The sequence below is a fragment of the Mirounga leonina genome, unplaced genomic scaffold (genome assembly GCF_011800145.1).
Source record: "Mirounga leonina isolate KUSES-001 unplaced genomic scaffold, KU_Mleo_1.0 Mir_447, whole genome shotgun sequence".
NCBI classification, from domain to species: domain Eukaryota; kingdom Metazoa; phylum Chordata; class Mammalia; order Carnivora; family Phocidae; genus Mirounga; species Mirounga leonina.
In genome coordinates this window covers 4,593,973-4,613,644 of record NW_023270757.1, presented here as the reverse complement: position 1 = coordinate 4,613,644, position 19,672 = coordinate 4,593,973, and the positions used below count along the sequence as shown (strand labels likewise).

Below are 19,672 nucleotides of genomic sequence, written 5' to 3'. Positions count from 1 at the left end.
CCCCTTGAGTGTAGGCCTGAATGATCAATTACTTTCTAAAAATAATCAAATGTGATGGAAGTAACAGTCTGTTACTTCCAAGCTTGGGTCAGAAGAAGCATTGTGGCTTCCTCCTTGCTCTTGCATTTGGACTGCTCACTCTAGAGAAGCCAGACACCATGTTGTGAGGACATTTAAGCAGCGCATAGAGAAGCTCATATGAAGGAGAACGGAGGTTTCCTACCAACAACCAGCACTGTGTAAGTGAACCATCTTCGATGTGAGTCCTTCAGGGCTAGTATAGCCTTCAGATAACTGCAATCCCAGCCCAAATCTTAACTACACACATCACAGGAAACCTTGAGCAAAGCTGTTCCAAATTCCTGACCCACAGAAATTACGGGAGATGATATGTTTATTGTTGATTAAGCCACTTAGGTTCTGGACTAATTTGTTTTTGTTGTTGTTGTTGTTGCTTGTTTATTTGTTGGGGTTTTTTTGCTGCAAAAAGCTTTCTTGTTTCCATTTGGTCCACAGCTTGGGAGAGGGCTCCAGGGCAGTTAAAAAGCTTCCTAGTGGCTGCAGGGAGAGGCTCAGGCACATGCCAGAGGGGCCCCTCAAAGGTTGCTGGGCTTCAGAGGCTCCTAGTCGTGCTTGAAGGTGAACCCTTCAAAAAGATACTCACCCAGCCTTGTCTGGGGGGCCAGGCAGCCTGCAGAGGTGAGTCAGGTGGTCTTCATCTTCTTGATGAGTTTCACCTCCTTATCCAGGAAGTGGTTTTGCAGGAAGTCACAGAGATGGTGGTCTCCCTGGACAGATCTCATGTCATGCAGATCTGAAAGGGCCTGGTTCAGATTCATCTCCAGAACTAGGGCAGCTTCCATGGTGTCCAGGATTTTGCCCCACTCATCTTGGGATGGCTTCTGCACATTCTGGAAGAGGACATGGCCGCTGCACTGGTTTTGCATCTTCAAGATACACTTAGTGCCCTTGTGCTTCTCCTCAGCCAACTAGCAGAAGAGGGGCTCACGCCCTCCAGAGCCACATTGTCATGGTTGAAACAGAAGCCCAAAGAGAGGTACAGGGTAGGAGGCCAGCAGATGCACGTTGACCAGGCAGCTGACAGTGACCTCCACTTCAGTGGAGCAATTCTGATGATCTGGGAGCTCATGGCTGATCGGTAATAAGGAGCTAAGCTCAAAATAGGGTGTTGACTGGTTCCAGAGGCAGAGGGTGGCAGAGGAAGATGGCTGGAAAAATGGTTGGAGGCTGATGTCTCTGGGTCTGTTCTGTCCAAACACTGTTGAAGCAAGAGACAGATCTGTGGACTGCCAGGTGCTCTTGGTTTTGGGCTAATTTGTTACACAGCAACAGATAACTAATCCAGGGACTTGGCAACAACCTCTTTTGCTGTCCTCGCTATTACTCATGCTGGTTGTGGGAATTATGAGCCAGATGAGAGGGAATAATTTATGATCGTCAGTGGGGAAGATATTTTGGGAAGTATGACCTCTCCTCATACCATACCTCCTCATAAACTGTGACAGCCCCACTGTGGTAATCTGGCTATTGATACCACTAGATTTGTAGGGACACTTCGATTTTTAAAAGGTGTTTGAACTTACAAAGAAATATCTCACAAATATTTCTTTGTATTTTCTTCCCAACAGCTCTATGGAGCAGGCAGTGTGGCTATTATTTCCTCGAATTTAGACATGAGAAAACTCAGGCCCAGAGTTTCAAATTTCAAGTGACCGATGTGTGACAAAGTCAGGATTTGAGTGGAAGTCTCTCAGATTCCACATCTGGGTTACCATCATGCCCCTTAAATAAGTGCCATTTCTGCTCTGTGAGTCAGTTAAATTCAATCCAGCATATTTAATAGCAAGAGATAATATTTACAAAGAGCTCGGTGCAAGGTAAAGTACTCACTAAGTGGTAGCTCATACTATCATTATATTTATGGGATGCCCAGTGCTAGGAATACAGAGGTGAACCAGGCCAGGCCCCTTTCCTTAAGGAACTTGGACTGGGAGGAGATGCAGACCTTGCTGAATGATTTGCTTCCAGGATTGCCTTGAAAAGCCCAAAAGAAAAGAAAAATAGTGTGTATATGCCAGGCAAACTAAGGTCAGGGGTGGAATGTTCAGGGCCCTTTATGACTCAATGTTCGGTCCCCTCTCAAATGTAGGGGCAGAGCCCTCCCACCCCAGTCGGCAGGCACCCGAAGAGCAGGTTGCCCGACGGCAAAGAAAACAGTGATCATTAGGAACACCCCACTCTTCAATTTCTGCAATAATTATTACCTTGTTTTCTTGGATTGAATGTGACTTACTGAGATGCAAGAATCAGCCAGGACATCTTAGGAGAAAACACCATGGAATGAGCTTCCTGCCTCTGGGGGGGTTCTCCAGGAAATGACCACGTTGAAATCGCTTCCCGGAGTTCACGGGACCCTGGAATGGGATTGGTGAGGGTGAGCCGAAGACAGCCCATGGGACAGATGGAGGGAAATTGCTCCTGGGGCCCATGGAGAGAAGATGAGGCCCTGGGCATTACAGAATGGCTTCCATCGCACCAAAGACACCCCGAGGTCCTTGGTGCCACCAAAGGCTTTCCTGAGGGAGGAGGAGAACTGTTTTGAGTGGCTCATCAGGGTCCTGGGCAAGAACTGAGGATGGCCTGTTTTTGTTTGATTTCTCCTGTTTTTGGTTTTTTTTTTTAAGTGGTCACCAAATTCCCATCATTCTTTGTATGCAACACCCATTAAACCTAAGCGATTCTCCAAGACAAAGAAAACACCGCGTCTGGGGCCATGTGCCAATAAGAAGTACATGACCTCTTGCTGGGGCACTGGTATTTTTAAAGCAACAAATGCATGATATTGAATATCCCAGCAAGGCTCCCTTCTGAGCAGATCCAACAATTGTCCTGGAGAAGAAACAAACTGGTAAATGCCCCCAAACCCTTCTGGGGCGCCCACAAAAACAGATCATCAAATTCCTCTCCCTCATCAGGAAGGCGGGGGGTGGGCCGTGCTTGGGTGTGCGAGTGTGAGAGGCGGCTTGTCGTGGTGCTGGAGACCCGTTGTCGTCCGGTTGTCAGCACAAGTGAGGATATTGGACTTTTTTTTTTTTTAAAGACAGAGACAACGAGAGAGGGAACACAAGCAGGGGGAGAGGGAGTAGCGGGCTTCCCGTGGAGCAGGGAGCCCGATGGGGGCTCGATCCCAGGACCCTGGGATCATGACCTGAGCACCGAAGGCAGACGCTTAACGACGGAGCCACTCAGGCACCCCAGGACATTGGACCTTTTGCTCCCCTCTGGAAAAACATAAGACACAGCCAGCTTCTCTCCAAGGACATTTTTCACCCAGAGGCCTTTGCCTCAAGGCAAAAACATCGACTCTCTTGGCCCCTGCACGGGCTTCTGGAAGCCTAGCCCTCATTTGGCTGCATGCATGACGAAGCTCTGGGCTGATGTGGCAGAGCAAGCTCCTCGACACCAGCCAGGGAAGCGGGCGGCCTGAGCAGGTGGGCCTGAGCCTGCGCCACCCAGCACGGCCCCATCAGCTCCTCTGTGCCCCCCCACCCCCGCCCCCGGCTCCAGAGCACCAGGGTAGCCTTTCTGAGCCCTTGTTTTTCAGCAGCAAGTGAGGTAAAGGGTGAGGAGAGGGAAATGTGATCTCCAGTGAATTGCAATATTTTGCTTTCTCTAATCCTCTTCAGGTGGCGACTGTAGCCAAAAGGAAAAACAGGCCAATGTGCAAGATGGATAAAAACCCTGATTATTGCCCCGACAAATGTGCATTGGCTGAACCAAATTCTAGTCCCAGTGATTCATTATTAATGGGCTTCAAGTTCTGACCTCGGGTTTGAGATGGGGCTTCTGTGAAGGTGGAGGGGGCGGCCGTGGGAGGGTCTCTGCCCTGGAGGGGAGCTGGGTGGGAGCAGGCAGCCTCTGAGCCTGGTCCAGACCACAGCTGGCTGGGAGCCAGGTGCTTGCTCTGGGACTGCCTACCGTGCACCTGCCACGGGTTCTCTTCTCTCAGGGCTGGGCTGCGGGCAACGTGCCCCCTCCCTGTCTGCCTCCCCCCATGTCTCTGAGGCTGGGCTTGGGCCCAGAGTGTGCGGGGGTGAGGGGTAGGGTAGAAGGGTGGGGACGGTGCTCTGTCTTCTCCACTCCCCAGTGAGGAGAGTGAAAAACACTGTCTTGCATGAATAATACACCTTCTTCACTCTTTTGAAGAGTTCAGAGCACCTAGCAGACAGAATGTTCTTCACCCTCAACAACTCCCTGAGGCTAAATCAGGTTTTGATTCCGCCCCCTTGCCTTTTTTTTTTTTTTTTTTTAAATAGATGGGCAATGACAGCCCATAGCAGTTGGTCTTTGGGAGTGAGCTGTGCTGGGCCCACAGGAAGCAGGCAGGGAAGAGCTGACGGGCTGAGTCCTTTATGGAGGCAGGAAATCTCTTGGCTAATCCCATGCTCCATCTCTATAGGTACTTGAAAGAAATCACACCTTAAAAAGTCCTGATATATATAATATCTTGTTCCAGAAGCTGGTCGACTAATAATAGGCTTTTTGTCTGTTTTAAGTAGCAAGAGGGTTCTCTTTTAAGAGGATGCTAGGTCATAAATGTTGCAATGACACCCAAGCAGCTGCAAGGCTAAGAAGAGAGATCCAGGTTTTTCTGTGTGGTAGACTCACCATTGGGTGGTGGTGATTGGTCTCTGATCCGCTTTGGATTTTATTATTGTGCAGACTCTTGCTCACCTGTCGTGCTGCTTCTAGTCTTTTTTTTTTTTGCTTCTAGTCTTTCTTTGACCATACTCCAGTGAGAATGGTCTTTGACAAAACCAAAATGTGATCATGCCATCCTTGCACTTAAAGCATCCTGCAGCTTCCCATGGTCTTCAAAATGAAATTCTAACTCCTGTGCACAGCAAGAAGGACCCCAGGCTTCCCACCAGAAGTTCACAACTGCCTGCTAATTTTCAGACTCCACACTCATTAATTCACTCAGGTGTTTAGGCATTTACTGAAGGGTTAATATTTTCCAGCCAGTTCACCAGGCACTGGGAATATCGCACTATCGCAGTGCCTAGACCACGAGCTGGTCAAGACTCAGATTCTGCCTCTAGTCTGGGAAATTACTTCTCTCACTGCCTATGACCCCTTCCTCTTCTGCCAGTTACTTTTACTGTTCCATGAGTTTTCTTCTTCATTCTTCCACTCCCTGCCCCCGCCTAATACCACTCTTTTTTTAAAAAAAGATTTATTTGTTTGAGAGAGAGTGAGCAGGGGGAGGGGCAGAGGGAGAGAATCTTCAAGTAGACTCCCTGCTGAGTGTGGAGCCCAACTTGGGGCTCTCTCGCATAACCCATGAAATCATGACCTGAGCAGAAACCAAGAGTTGGACGCCTAACTGACTGAGCCACCTAGGTGCCCTGTACTCTTAAGTGTTCTGAGAGCTCACGGTGCTGTATCTGACTATTATGTTATTGTTTCCTCATGTTGTGAATGAGAGACTTGGTCTTACGTATAATGTCTAGCACAGGGTCCAGCTCCTGGCAGCTGACTATATAGGTCATGGCTCCAGGGCTACATTGACTTTGGCCAATGTGATGGGAGCAAAAGTCTGCTGGGGGGGCCTTCTGGGAGAGAAACCTTTAAACACACTGTCCCTTGTTTTCTCGTTGGTGTCACATCTGGAAGAGATGCCTAGAACTGTTACAGCCACGTGGAACTAGCTTTGGAAAAAAGCTAATAGTGAGGACAGTAGGGCAGAGAGTTGGAAGTAACGTCTGCCTGGGATCATCTTACCTCTGGACTTGAAGTTATGTGAATGGCAAATTTCTTATGGTTTAAGCCATTTTGATTCAAGGTCTTCCCTCCCCTTCTCTTTTCCTTCTTTTTTTCCTCCTCCTTTTTCTTTTCCCTCCTTTCCTTCCTCCTCCTTGTTCCTCTCTCTTTTTTTTTCCTTTCTTCTCCTCCTCCTCCTCCTCTTTCTTCATTGCCAAAATCTTCCTAAGTGATTTGGAACTCATTATCCATCTGTGTTTGGACTGTGTGGGTAAGGCCCAGACATACTAAGTCCAACTGACAGCATCTGATATTAGTTGTATTTACTTACATATGTCTTGTCTATCTTACTAAACTCTTGGTTCTTTGAGGGGAAGAAATCTATTTTGTCCAAAATTGTCATATTAGTCTCCTCTCCCAAGTGTCTACCTAATGCCTGCTACATAGTAAGGAGTTCCATAAATGTGTGTAGAATTGAATCAAACTGGGCGCCTGGGTGGCTCAGATGGTTAAGCGTCTGCCTTCGGCTCAGGTCACGATCCCGGGGTCCTGGGATCGAGTCCCGCATCGGGCTCCCCGCTCTGCGGGGAGCCTGCTTCTCCCTCTGCCTCTCTCTCTCTCTCTCTCTCATGAATAAATAAATAAAATCTTTAAAAAAAAAAAAAGAATTGAATCAAACTGAAGCCTTCAACTACTTTTTGTCCTTTCGCTTAACCCTCAATTTATCACTTCTCTTTGTACTTCATGATTCAGTATTTTATTCAATACTGTTGTTCTCACACTGTTTCCCATTAAAAGTCTTGCACTCTCCAAGAAGATACTAAGGTCCTGGAGAATAGCATCTGCGTCTCATCTCATATTTCTTTGGTGTCTCACAGGGTTCTCTGCATTTGCAGCGCTCTTAAGAGGCACCTAAAAATTTTCCGGTCAGCAAATCCCCTGAAACCCTACACAGCATGAACCCTACCTAAGTTTGTAGTTGTAACTCTTGCATGTTTGTCTCAGTTCCTTGATGGTGGAAGTTCTCACTTTCTTCTTTTCTACCCTCTACCCTGACACGCACAGAGTTGGCATCAATAAGGCTTATGATTTTTTTTTTGCATTTTATTTATTTTTTATTCTTATGTTAATCCCCATACATTACATCATTAGTTTTAGATGAAGTGTTCCATGATTCATTGTTTGTGCACAACACCCAGTGCTCCATGCAGAATGTGCCCTCCTCAATACCCACCACCAGGCTAACCCATCCTCCCACCCCCCTCCCCTCTAGAACCCTGTTTGTTTTTCAGAGTCCATCATCTCTCATGGTTCGTCTACCCCTCCGATTTCCCCCGCTTCATTCTTCCCCTCCCGCTACCTTCTTCTTCTTCTTTTTTTTTTCTTAACATATATTGCATTATTTGTTTCAGAGGTACAGATCTGAGATTCAACAGTCTTGCACAATTCACAGCGCTTACCAGAGCACATACCCTTCCCAGTGTCTATCACCCAGTCACCCCATCCCTCCCACCCCACCCCCCACTCCAGCAACCCTCAGTTTGTTTCCTGCAATTAAGAATTCCTCATATCAGTGAGATCATATGATACATGTCTTTCTCTTTTTGACTTATTTCACTCAACATAATACCCTCCAGTTCCATCCACGTCATTGCAAATGGCAAGATCTCATTCCTTTTGATGGCTGCATAATATTCCATTATATATATACCACATCTTCTTTATCCATTCATCTGTCAGTGGACATCTTGGCTCTTTCCACAGTTTGGCTATTGTGGACATTGCTGCTATAAACATCGGGGTGCATGTACCCCTTCGGATCCCTACTTTTGTATCTTTGGGGTAAATACCCAATAGTGCAATTGCTGGATCATATGGTAGCTCTATTTTCAACTTTTTGAGGAACCTCCATACTGTTTTCCAGAGTGGCTGCACCAGCTTGCATTCCCACCAACAGTGTGGGAGGGTTCCCCTTTCTCCGCATCCCCGCCAACATCTGTTGTTTCCTGACTTGTTAATTTTAGCCATTCTGACTGGTGTGAGGTGGTATCTCATTGAGGTTTTGATTTGGATTTCCCTGATGCCGAGCGATATTGAGCACTTTTTCATGTGTCTGTTGGCCATTTGGATGTCTTCCTTGGAAAAATGTCTGTTCATGTCTTCTGCCCATTTCTTGATTGGATTATTTGTTCTCTGGGTGTTGAGTTTGATGAGTTCTTTATAGATTTTGGATACTAGCCCTTTATCTGATATGTCATTTGCAAATATCTTCTCCCATTCTGTCGGTTGTCTTTTGGTTTTGTTGACTGTTTCCTTTGCTTTGCAAAAGCTTTTTATCTCGATGAAGTCCCAATAGTTCATTTTTGCCCTTGCTTCCCTTGAATAAGGCTTATGATTAATGGATGAGAATATTTAAGTATTGTCTCCCCACAGATCACAAACCCACAAGGCGATTTTGGTGAACTCACACCTCTCAAGAACGAGTGTGGTGGAGGTCGAACTAACATTTAAAAATATCTTTTGGGGCGGGAGGGCTGGTTTTGGAGGTGACAACACACACTAATATCTGCGTCCAGCCATTGAGACCACGTTGCTATTATCTGTGGGTAATTTTGGAGCCTGGTTTTCTTTTTCAGTCTGCCAGACATTTCTATTTCTATTTTTGAAGCTCTGCTTCTGGTATGTCCCCAGGTCTCCAAAGAATCCTGCAGTCACAGCTACTGTCTGTTGAAAGGGCACTTGGCTCCCAGTTTCCTGTCCTTAAGAAGGTCCTTTGACAAGACACTCCAGCTGCCTGGGTTTCACACCTTACCACAGTGACTGATATTGAAGAATATAACTCAGCAGTTTAAATTATTTACACTGGCTCCCAACAAACAAACAAGCAGGGAGAGGTAAGTACAGAAGCCTATACATTCCCATCCCTTAACTGACACTTTAAACCATTTCTTTTATCTTGGTGATAGATTTTGACCCTGGTTATAATACAGTATCTCCCAGAGACATTTGAAAACCTTAAAACCATGAGAAAACAGGGATTGGGTAAGAGTCAACAAATTCGTCCTCATTTATTCCCCCTTATTTGAGATCTCTGAGTGGTCTGGCTTCTCTCTCCAAATCTGATGAACGGGTTTTCCCTTTGGAATGGTTATGCATTCTTTGCCTTGTTTAATTTCTACTCGTGAGTGTGAAGGTGGTGGTGGTGAATTATGTGTGTGTTTATGTGTCAGGAACATCCACAATATATATGAGGAAATGCCAGGAAGCAGGGCTCTTAAATTTAATCTTCTATGTCAGTGCTTTATACCCAATGAAAATATCCCAATTTAAGACAACTTTTGACATGTGAGGCAGTGTGCTGCATGCCCTAGGGGATAAAAGATGTGTAAGACATATCCAGACCCTCCAAGTATACTATGGGCTATAAGCAATTCAAAAGAGAAATTTTTTTTCCCCAAAATGGCTAAGTTTGGTATTATAAAAGTAATTCACTGCCATAAAAATATAAATTAGGAACGTATTTAGTAAAAAGAGTAAAGTTTTCCACTTCTCCATCTCTAATCCCAGAGATAGGCACTATTAAGAATTTTATTGTAGCCTTTCAGAATTTTTATGCATACAGAAACTTTGGTTTTTAAAGATTTTACTTATTATTTGAAAGAGAAAGTGACAGAGAAAGATCATGAGCAGGGTGATGGTGAGAGGGAGAGGGAGAAGCAGTCTCCCCGCCGAGCAAGGAGCCCAATGTAGGGCTCAATCCCAGGACCTGGGGATCATGACCTGAGCCAAAGGTGGGCACTTAACTGACTGAGCCACCCAGGTGCCCCCATACAGAACATTTTTATGTACTGGGACCATATTATACATATTGTTCTCTAACCCTTATCAGTACATGTAGATATATCTTATCCTTGTTTTATTTTCACCGGCTGTATAATATTTCATTGTATGTGTACACCCTAATGTCTGTTACTAATCAACAGTTGGATCCAATCTTCTGAGATTTTTCACTCGATTAGAAACAGCATTATAGTGAACATCCTTGTTCATTTATTTTTTTGCACATGCCGAAGCACCTTCTTGGGAAGATCAGGGAAGATTTCAGAGAAAAGGTGGCATTTTAGTGGAGCCTGAGGGAGGGAACAGCATGAGCAAGGGTGGGAAATAAATACAAGGTACATTCAGGAGTTTGTAAATAGACCTCTTTGGGTAAAATGGAGAATGTATGGTTCAGTCTTGGGCAATCGACTCACAAGAAAAAAGTTCAAATAAATGGGGAGTTTTCAAGGGAACACAAGTTCTGTTGAGTTTGCAGTGATGCCATGATACCTGAGAATATTCCACACATATCTGGGAATGGAGGGCGATGTTCCCAGACAAGAACATCTGGGAAGAAGCGAGTGGAAGGCACTGGGCTTTCCAGGAAGCACTGGGAAGACTAAGACCCATGGAAGAGACGGTGTGATTCAGCAGGGCTTGGTAATTGATTGGATGGGAAGGAAGTCAGTGGAGGGTCCAGGCCTGGTTTCCTCATCCAGAAAATGGGAACAGCAGTTCTCATACCTCAGGGTTATTATAAGCATGAAGCCCAGTACAGGCAAACTTTCCATAAGTAACAGTTATTACTGTAATATTATTTCATTTGGTTATGAATCTTCTCTGTAGTCCCCCAAATAATGGTCGTCCCAACAGGGCTTTCAGAGATGCTAGTTTATGGAACGAAGAGGATGGATTACAGTGACCTTTTCAGAGAGCCACTGTGAAGTCACCAAAGGGGGTTGGCTGTGTTTTCTCAGTGATTCAGTGGAAACTTAAGAGTTACCTCCAAAGATGTGAATCTGGTCTAAATACTTTGGGAGGGGGCACTTTCACATCTGTGGTTACTGAATTCGATTTTCCCTTTTATCTAATTCAATTCCCCTCACCAAATTACAGACACTTGTTTTTTCTTTTAGAGCAGAAAGGAAGGATGGGAAGACACACTCCAAATATTTAGTTAGTTTCAAAAGTATGTGTTATTCCAAGCACCTTCAAGTACTAGGTTTCTTGAAATAAGAAACTATCATCTTGCTCTGCTGTGTTCCCTTTGGCAGGAACAATAACCATCCACTTCATGTGCATAACACTCAGCTCTTTGCAGGAAAAGAAAAACAGCCTGATCGCTGGAAGAGCTAAATTCCAGGCTCAGCTGTCTCCATGTAACTGGGATGACTTCTCTGGGCCTCCTGTGCCTTACCAGTAAAATGAGAGGCTTGAACATGGCATCTTTACGTTCCTTCCTTGTAGGATATCACAGCCTGTATTCACAGAGCCCTTGTGAGGTTGATGGCATGGTGTCGTGAAGCCTGTTTTGCAGATTTGGGAATGGGAACCAAGGGGTGAGTGACTTGGCTCAACCGAGCAGGATTTCCCTCATCAGAGACAGGCTCAAGACTACTCAGTGCTGTCTGATTTCTAGGCCATAACACTGTCTCCTGAAAGTTTCTCTCTTGAGTTCGGCTGGGAGAGAAGCTTCTGGAAGGTCAGGTGTCTGCCTTTTGTTCATGTGACAACCAAGTTCCACCACTTGGCAGCCACAGCCCTGAGGCAGACCACGCTCTTTCTTCCCTTCCCATGCCCTCTTTGCATTCTTGCTCCAGCCACACTGAACTACTTGGAGTTCTTCCTATGGCCCCATTCCCTCTCATCTCCTGGTCTTTGCATAAACTGGATTTAATGTGGGGCCTTGGGAAGCTTCTTTCCCCCATTAATCCCTTTCCCTACTTCTCCTTTAGGATTTTATTCTGCTATTGTTTCTTTCTTTGAGAGAGCTCTCCCCAACCCTCCCTCCAAGCTGTGTTAGAGGCAATTTCTCTGGATTCCATAGTAATTGTCCTTCCCTAATTGTTGTGGTAATAGTATTTACCACCCTACATGGTAAATGCCTGTTAACTCATGACACAGATGAAAAATATACTTGATGATGGTCCCAAATTGCAGTGTAAACAAGATAAAAGTTTAATTTTCTTTCCCTGTAAGGGGAAATTTGGAGATAGGCTGTCCTGAGCTGGTGTAGTAGCTTTATGATCAACAGAGACCTAGATCCTTCAAGTTTTTTGCTCCAAGTGTTGCCTCCTGGTTGCAAGATGGCTGCTAGAATGCAAGCATCACATCCATGAAAGGGGCAGGAACTGAAGAGAATGTCACCCAGATGAATCTGTTCCCTTTATGGAACTTTTCTATAAGCTCTACCAGAAGCTGTCTACTTGCCTATCTTTAGCTGGGAAATGTAGTCTTGTAGCCCCCTGAGCAACACTGGATGCCTTTGGTGGAGCAGGAAAAGAGAGGTGCTGTTTGGTAGGCAATCATCATCTCTGTCAGCCATGCTGCTCAGGATGTGGTAGGCAGTCAATGTCAGTCTGTGAGCAGGCAAGTACAGAAATGTAAGTGTTCATGACTTTTATAGTGACTTGACATTTACGGGACGTGGTATCAATCCACAAAGAAAATGACAACTTGTCCTTCACCACAGAGTTTGAGAAGCCCTGTCTGCCCCAAGTCCTCTGTCTTCTCTCCAAGACTGCAAGCATCGTGAGGGCAGGTAAGTCCTGCTGTCTGTTGTATTCACTGATCCTACACAATGCCTAATGAAGAGGTGTGTAATGAGCCTTTGAGGCAGGGGAGCACTGAATCCACTTGTCACCGCCTGGTTCTTGCTCAGCTCGCCTTCCCTAATCTGGATCTCTCCTCTCCTGCCTCCCTCCATGATCTCCTTCTCTTGCTTTTCTCTTGCTCTCCTGTCAGGATCTTCCAGATCCCTCTTTCTCTCCCAGTCCTCGAATGTGATGGCTTCCCAAGCGTCAGCCCTAAGCCCTCTGCCTCTCTCCACATCCTCTCTGCTGGGCTTGCTTGTCTCCACAGCTTTAATACTCCTACAAGACAAGGACCCCCAGGCCCTGGCCCCATGCTGGACTCTCTCCTGGTCTCTGGTATTTTCCAGGGCTTGTTGGAATGGGTCCAAGCCTGAACTGTTCTTCTCCCCTACCCCAGGCTAACTTCCTGACTTCCCTCAGGAGGGGTCCATAGCCCTTGGCTTCAACAAGGAGAGTTCTTCCATTGTTTCTGTGGCCCTTCTTCTTGTCTTCTTTGCCTTCTAACATTGTTTATTAGTTTCCTAGGGCTGGTGTAACAAAGTACCACACACTGCATGATGTAAAGCAACAGAAATACATTCTCTCACAGTTTGGGAAGTTGGAAGTCAGCAATGAACACGTTGGCAGAAGCAGGCTCCCCCTGAAGCTTCTGAGGGAGGATCTGTCCCCTCCTCTTCCAGTGTCTGGCAGCTTCAGGCGTGCCTTGGTCTGTAGCCGCCTGACTCAGTGCCTGCCTTCGTCTTCTCTCTCGTGTCTCAGTGTCTTCACATGGCATTATCGCCTCTGTGCCCCTCTCTCCTTGAAAGGACAAAGTCCTATTGGATTGGCCCACCCTACTCCTGCATGACCTCATCTGACTTCACTAAGTATACCTACAAAGCCTCTATTTCCAAATAAGGCCACATTCTGAAGTGTCAGGAGGGGGGAGGTTAGGACTTCAGTTCATCTTCTTGGGAGGGGAGGTCACGATTTCATGCATCACATTTCTCTCTTTCTTATTACTTCATGGAAATTTCAGTAGAGGTCTCAGGATGCAGCCTCTGAGGCAGAGTTCTGGGTGTTTGTTAGGGAGGGAACCTTGGGATTTATTTAGCCCTTTGGAAGTGGAGGGCTGGGAGACTGGTCAGAGGAAGCGGCTGGGCTGTGAAGTGGGCCCAAGGAGAGCCTCACTGGGGCTAAGATGGCCCTTCAGATGGCCCTGCGTGGGGCCTTGGTAGTCGCTTGACAACTGACCTGGAATGTCCATAGTTAAGGGGTTTCCCAGGACACAAGATTTTCAATATTTTCAGGCTGGCTGGGATGATTGGTCAGCTTTATGCTTCTGTATCCGTTGTAGGATCTGGGTGAGGTCTCTACCCTCTATGCTCACATCCAAGATTGATAACATCAGGTGTAACTGAAAGACCTCCTTTGCTAACAGTGAAGAGACAAAGCTCTGAAAAATGAGTCAATAACTTTTCATAGCTTTCCACTGGAAAAATTTTCAGCAGGAGAATGACAGGATTTTCATCATCGTGTTCTTGTTCTCAACCTCTGTTGTGTTAAGGCTACATCTCCCTGTGAAGCTCCATATGCCCAGCCCTCCAGGCTGACCCAGCTCTGGGGAATGTTTGCTGCAGGACTGGTGAAGAGGCTTCTGGCATTCCCATCTCTCCACCGTTGCTCCCAGGAGCACCATGTGGAAGCTTGTCCCACTTTCCCCAACTGTTCAGATTTGCCCATACTCGAGGCTCAGACTCTCTCGAGGGTCGATGTTGAATCCCACTAGTTTCTGGAGATCAATCTCCCTGAAGATGTACCAGGCCCCCTGCCCTTAGACCAGGCCCAGAGAGGCCCCTGCTCTAGGGCTCTGGGATGGTGGACATGGTCCTGTTTGCCAAAATACAGTGGTTTTTTTTTGGGGGGGGGGTACTATTGGAGATACCTCCTTCCACAAGGATGTACCTTAGGTCACAGTGGGCAGTTGCTCTTCCCTAATTAAGTGCAAAGCCCACCCACTGTGAGCTCCCCCCTGCCCCCAGGTCTATTCAGGACTGACCTGGCCTTCTCAGCTTGCTTCACAATCAATAGCCCCAGAAAAGGCAGTTTTATTCACTGAAGTCACAGATCAATGAGGCAAGATTTGCATATGAGCTTAGTATATAAATCCTGGGGTGAGGTAATCATTTCTTTTCCTTGCTCTCTCCTGATTTTCCCTCACTTTCTTGTTTCCTCAGTTCATTTTCCCTTCTGCTCTTTTGTCCTTCTCTTCCCTGAGAATGTCCTTTCTTTAGAGCCCCAGCTAGGGAATGCAGCCCTCTTCTGTGCTCCCCCATGCCCTGCATGGTGAGCATCTCTTAATTTGGCTCCCTCCAGCCAACCCCCCTATTCTGTGAGCAACTCGAGGGCAGAGACGTTCTGAGTCTCCTATGTGTGCTAGGGGAGTTCTCCCTTGTGCTGGATGCTCAGCAGTGTATTGAACTCGTGAGATTTTGACAACCTCTTCTTTCATTCACCTTCCCTAAATGGTAGACTCCTGTGTGGAAAAGAAGGGGCTAGTGTATATCACCATAGTTGGGACTTTCTGTATCTCAGAGGCCAAGGGGCCACCCAAGGTAATTAAAATCTTTTTCCTGCCTATGAGCTTCTACTAGTGTTCCTCAACACACTGCCTCACCCCCAGTTGACTGGAAGAACATGAAAATTATTGGTGCCCTTCTCCTGATTGAAGGCTTTGGGAGCCTCACTTGGAAGTAGAGGCACCATTTGACCAAAACGGTGCTGGGGGAAGCCCAGAGAACCTGACCGTGGTAAGTTGCTCAAGGAGATGGTACCCATAGGCTTCTACTGTTTTTATTTTCTATTTTGTCCAAAAATTTGTAATACATGCACTGTTTCAAAGCAAATACAACTTTTGGGTTGATTTCTGGTAGCTGTATTGTGTTTCCAACTGTTATCACTTTCTTTTACTTCTCTGGGATATTGAGAAGGAGCACTAGCCCATTTGGGAGTCCTCTCCTCAATGCTAGAATTTTATTTAGAGATATATGAGCTTTTCAAATAAAATCGGCACAGATAACAGCCAAAACAACCTCCTACATCATTAGAGATCAGAAGGGAACCTCCAGTCCCATCTCATACCCTGGCTGGTTGCCATCAGAGGCCCTGGGGCATTGTCCTTGTTACTTGTAACAGTGGTCGCTGCTGACATTCCCATAGCATGTCATAATGTGCCTCCATATGCAATCTGTTTGAGTCTTACGTGAGGTCAGTTGTAATCATGTCCACTGTAGATGAGTGAATGGAGGGTCTGGATGTTATGTAACTTGCCCACAGTTCCAGAGCCAGGAACCACCTAATGCTCAAACCCAAACCTTCCATTGTTAAATTCCTCCATCTTCTCGTTGTGCTTCATTGTTCAGGTATGAGCAACACTCCCGAGTGATTAACATCATGGGAAGGGCCTGGCCCAAGTCACCTGCCACCCTCCTGGTGGCTGCCCATGACAGTTGACAATGTAGGAAACCTCCCCCATGCAGTCCACTGGGCCCGGGATAGGAAGTCTGCTCCTTGGCAGAAGATCTGTAAAAGGCTGAGCCTCCAGACTACCAGAACCTACGGATAGGACCACCTTGAGACTGTTCAAGTCTCTCCTCTTCCTGTGCACCTGTTCTCTCCTCCTGAGCCTCTCAGCACCTGCCTTCCCTCTCCCTCCTGCTCTCTGATCGTACCAAAGCCCATTAATATCTGTTGTCTTGGTCAAAAATATTGTGCAGTTACTCTCCTGTCCCAGCCTCCGCTGAAAAAGAATCTGGTTAATTAACATTGATTACAATCCACCAACTGCAAGTAAAAATCGATTGCTGGGGTCCCTAATTTGAATGCACTTCTCTCTCCTTATCTCTTGTGAGGAAGAAAGAGACACAGAGAGTGTGAGAAGGAGAAGAGGTGAGAGGAGAGAGCGTAATTTGTTAAGCAGTCCAATTTCCAGGGTCCCCAGTGAGGGACATTAGAGACGCGCTGGTCCTTAGATCTGGCCCACTCTCCTTCAGTGTGGCCATTTCTCAGCATGACGTCTAATTGCTGCAAATAGCCATTGTGCACACTTGGGCCTTGTTCATAGCTCCCTACTTTATTGAGAGAGGAGTGATAGTATTGATTCTGGATGGCCAGGGAGAATGCCAGAGAATATTAGTAAGGAGCGGAGAGAACACAGTACATAAACTTTTATGACACAGTGTCAAGCTGGATTGTGAAGACCTAAATGAAAAGGACAACACGGTCTGTAATTACCACAAGCGCGCATCTTCCATCTGCCGGGGAAGGCCGCCCGAGCTGGCCAGGGCAAAGTGTGGGAGGGGATGAATTTTCTGGCTCACAGAGACGGTGGCCCGTAGCGGTTGCTCCTCGTGGAGAAAGAATATATGAGCCATATGAAAGCACTTCTTGTTGCGTGGCACAGTGTGGTCTTGAGCCAAGTGTGGGAATTCTAATATTGGGTCCGTACCCACTGCTTGCCATGTGACACTGAGCCGGTCACGTAACCTCTCTGGACCCCACTTCCCTCAGGACATAATAATAGCTACTTTGCAGGGGTGTTGTAAGGATTGAATGAGATAATGCCCGCAAAAATTTGCATGGTGCCTGGAAAATAATCAGCTCTCAGCAGGTCGTAGATACTGCCATCATCATTCCTTTTCTTTCTTCCTTTTTTTTTTTAAAAAAAAATTTTATTTATTTATTTGAGAGAGAGAGACAGAGATAGCGAGAGAGAGTACAGGTAGGGAGAAGAGGGAGAAGCAGGCTCCCCACTGAGTAGGGATCCCAACGTGGGGCTTGATCCCAGGACCCCAGGATCATGACCTGAGCCGAAGGCAGACGCTTAACCGACTGCACCCCCCAGGCGCCCCCATTCCTTTTATTTCTGATGCAGGAACTATTTATGGAGTGTTCGCTCTGCGCCTGCACTGTGCTAGAGGCTGAAGCTAGAGGGGTGCCCCACGCTCATGGATCCCACAGCTCTGGGACGTCCTGGAGGGCGCTGGCCATCTTGGATCCCTGTGTTTGGGGATCCAAATTGATTAATGTCTGTCTTTTAATCAATTACTGACTCAAATAAATGTGAAAGTGCTCCTGTGCCAGGAGCTGGGAATGAAAGACATGAGGGTATGTGACTGGATTTCTGTTGTTCCAGTTTTTTTCCCAATCATCACACTTGTTTATTACCATCTCTCCCAGTATAACGTAAGTTCCCTGAGGACAGAGACTTGGTCTGTTTTCTCTGCTCTTCTATCTTCGATGCCTAGACTAGTAAGTGACACAGAGTAGGCCCTCAGTAAATATTTCCTAAGTGAATGAATAGTGATGTACTTACAGTACAGAGGAAGAATTCGTACCTAACTCTTAAGAGCTTCTAGTCAAGTGGGGTACACAAGAGAAGTACATTTAAGACTCAGTGGAGTTATTAGCAGGTTGAACTACAAAACCAGAGCTAAACTTAAACTGTAAGAGCTCTCTTTACCTAGACACTGGCGTCCCATACTAGCATGGGGCTGGGTGTCAGATTGTTGGCCCGTCATGAGAAGTAGTGAAAGGAAATGGAAAGACAAGGAAACTGGTTGAGGTCCCTGAGTTTGGCGGCTGCAGTTGACACATTGTGAGTGTGTTAGTCAGGGTAGGCTGACTGATTAACAAATGATGCCTGATCCCAGCCGTGGGGTCAGCAGAGGGGTTTGGCTTGGGTCAGGTCTTGGGTCCTCTACTGGAGCCTCCACATCCCACTGCCAGGCAAGGGAAGAGAGATCTAGAATATAGGGAAGCATTCCCACTCCTATTGCATCAACCGGGAGGTGGCCAGGTTGCTGTGGCTCGGGTTGCGCTGGCCAGGGGAGTCACAGGGCCTCAGCTAGATGCTGGGGATTTGAGGACTGTAGACAAGTCGTGTGTCCAAGAGGAGGAGTTGGTGGGTGCCATATGTCTCTACCAGCAAATACTTAGGGAGGCATCGCTGAGTGCCAAACACGGGGATCTAAGATGGCCAGCACCCTCCAGGGCGTCGCCATCTAGTGGGCAAAACATGGAACTAACTAATGACTAACAAAGGCGGATCTTAAGGACTGTACTTAGAGGGACTGCAAGTGTGACGGGAGTATGGAGGAAGGAGGGATTAATTCCACACGGATTGTGGGACAGTTTCAATGGAGACAGTCAGATTGGAAGGGAGGGTAAGACTTTAACCGCTGGTGTGGTGGAGATGGCCAAGTGTACACCAGAGACTTGTGTCCCCCCTTCCATGGTGCAAACTTGTGGTTGGTAAGCACTGTCTGGCTGGCGTGTCCATTTCACAGCCTTCCACGCATGTAGGGGAGGCCTGGAACTAGTTCTCAGCAGTGAGACATGAGCCAAAGGGATGATGGCTACCTCTGGGCCAAGTCAGTAAAGAAAAAGGTTCTTTCTCCGTCCTCTCATTCTCCATCCATTGACTAAATGGTGATGCACAGGGTCACGTTGTAAGCCTTCTTTGGGGATGTCCTTCTTTGGGGATGGCAGTTCTGACATAAAACTACCTTGGACATTATGTGAATGAGAAGGAAACACCATTGAGTTTAAGGTATTATACAGTTTGGGACTACTTGTTACAGACATTAGGTGGCTTAATAGAGGTGACTCATGGGAGAAGAGCCGGCAGTAGCCATGGGACTTTCCAGGTAGGGGAAGTCGTGAAAAGAAGACTCCGAGGCAAGAACATGAAGAGGGTGTTCAATCTCGTATGTTGGTAGTGGGAGGGTAAAACAGTGCAACCACCCCAGAAAACAGCTTAACAGCTTCTAACAAACTTACAAATGCACCCATCCTGTGTTCCAGCAATTCCACTCCTGGGTAGTTACCTAAGAGAAAGGAAAACAAATGTCCACAATAAGACTTCTGCTGGAGCGTTCATAGCAGTTTTATTTGTAATGGCGGAAACTGCCAACAGTCCAAGTATCTGCCAATACGTGAATGAATAAAAACATAGTGGCAAATTCATACTATGGAATACTTTTGGCCATCATTAAAAAATAAAGAACAAATTACCGATACCTGTGATAGTATGTGTAAATATAAAAACATTATGTTATACAGAGGAAGCCAGACACGAAAGAGGACATACTGTGTGATTCCTTTATATAAAGTTCAAGGCAGGCAAACTAATCTATGGAGACAGAAATCAGGAAAGTGGTTGCCTATAGGGGGGAGAATTGACTGTAAGGGGACATGAGGGAAATTTCTGAGTTACA

At 46.5% G+C, this 19,672-nt stretch overlaps 1 pseudogene; it reads right to left on the bottom strand.

The window, feature by feature from the left end:
- Positions 1-660: 660 nt before the first annotated feature.
- Positions 661-1,799, bottom strand: LOC117999012 (annotated as a pseudogene).
- Between the last annotated feature and the right edge of the window lie 17,873 nt (positions 1,800-19,672).